Source organism: Tupaia chinensis, unplaced genomic scaffold (genome assembly GCF_000334495.1).
Source record: "Tupaia chinensis unplaced genomic scaffold, TupChi_1.0 Scaffold143793_1, whole genome shotgun sequence".
In the NCBI taxonomy this organism is placed as follows: Eukaryota; Metazoa; Chordata; class Mammalia; order Scandentia; family Tupaiidae; genus Tupaia; species Tupaia belangeri.
Genome location: NW_006203643.1, coordinates 253,571 through 255,316, shown reverse-complemented (window position 1 = coordinate 255,316; position 1,746 = coordinate 253,571).

The following is a 1,746-nucleotide window of genomic DNA, read 5'->3' as shown; positions in this document are numbered from 1 at the left end:
AAAGGCCATGATTCTATTTATATGAATGCCCAGAATCAGTAAATCCATAAAAACAGAAAGTAGATTAGTGGTTGCCAGAGCCTGGGATGAGGGGGCAATTACCACTAGTAATTGGGATGTCTTTATGGGGAGATGAAAATGTTCTGGAATTAGATAGTTGTGATAGTTGTGCATTATGAATATATGAAAATCAGTGAATTTTACATTTTATTTTTATTTAATTTGCTATAAGATGTGTGCACTCACAGGAGAGAAACAGAAAGGGAGAGGGAGAGAGAGAAAGTAAGAAAGGACGCCAACGGGGGACGACCACACTGGAATTCCTCCTCCTACACTCTCCTCTCAGGATTTAGGACATGCATGCACACGTGCCTGGCATGTTTTTCAACACACAGAGTCCAGGACTGGAACTGTGCAGTGGGCCATGTGGGATCCAACCACCTTAACCTCCACACCACCTGACTGGCCCAGAATTACTCATTTTAAAAAGGTGGACTTTAGGGACCAACAGATGGTGGAATGGTTACATCACTGGACTCCCATGGAGTCGACAGTGGTTAGGGTCCGGTGGCTTAAATCACATACCGTTCATGTGTGTGTGTGCGTGCCCAAGATCCTGAAAGATGATGGAGGAGAAGGGATTGCGGTATGCCCATCCCACTGGAGGGTGATTTCTCGTTTTCTGTCTCTGTCTCTCCATTGAGTGCAAGTGCCCTATAGAAAAACTTCTCTCTTAAAAAAAAATAGAGGGGGACCAGCAGTTAGCATAATGGCTATGTGAGCAAGCAGAAAGAGGTGATCTGGAATCTCTTTGCCATTCTGTTGTGATCGCTAGTACAGCAGATTCAGTAGTTATTGAGGAATATGTTAAACCATGCTAACTTTGTTTGCTGGAGGCTGAATTATCAGAAAATCTTCATTTCTCTTGTCCCCTGAAATAACTAGTTTGCAGGAGCCATGAGGAATCTTCTTCTCAACTTTCCAAGTCTTGAGAGGCACTCAAATATCCAAGAAATGGGGACCAGCAGGTGGCGTGGTGGTTAAGATGCTGAACACTCCCACATGGCCGACCACAGTATGAGTACCGGACCTGGTGGCTTGCTTTCTCACTTTCCCTCTCTCTGTGTGTGTGTATCTCTCTCTGGTCAAATTAAAATAAATTAATAAGTAAAATTAAATAATTATTTTTTAAAAAATAAAGTAGTAGACTATAGGGGCCAGCAGATGGTGTAGCAGTTATGTTGCTGGACTCCCACATGCTCGACCACGGTTCAGGTCCCAGACCTGGTTGTTTGAAAATCATACTGGAAGTGTGTACATGCATGCCCAAGTTCCAGAGAGGAGAATAGAGGAGATCGGATTGCAGCGTAGCCATACCCCCAGGTATTGATTTCTTGCCTTTCTTCTCACTGTCTCTGTCTCCCACTCCAGCGAGTGCACATGCCCTAAGGCAAAAAAAAAAAAGGTGAACTTTAGGGGCCAGTAGGTGGTAAGGTAGTTATTTTGCTGATCTCCCACATGGCCAACTGTGGTTCAAGTCCCAGACCAAGTGGCTTGAAAATCACGCTGGGCATATGTGCAAGCATGCCTAAAATTCCAGGAAAGTGGAGAAGGAATTGCAATGTGGCCATCCTTCTGGGGAGTGATTTCTCACTTTTCTTCTCTGTCTCTGTACAGAGAGCCCATGCACCCTATGGCAAAAACCTTAAATAAATAAATAAATAAATAAATAAATAAATAAATAAA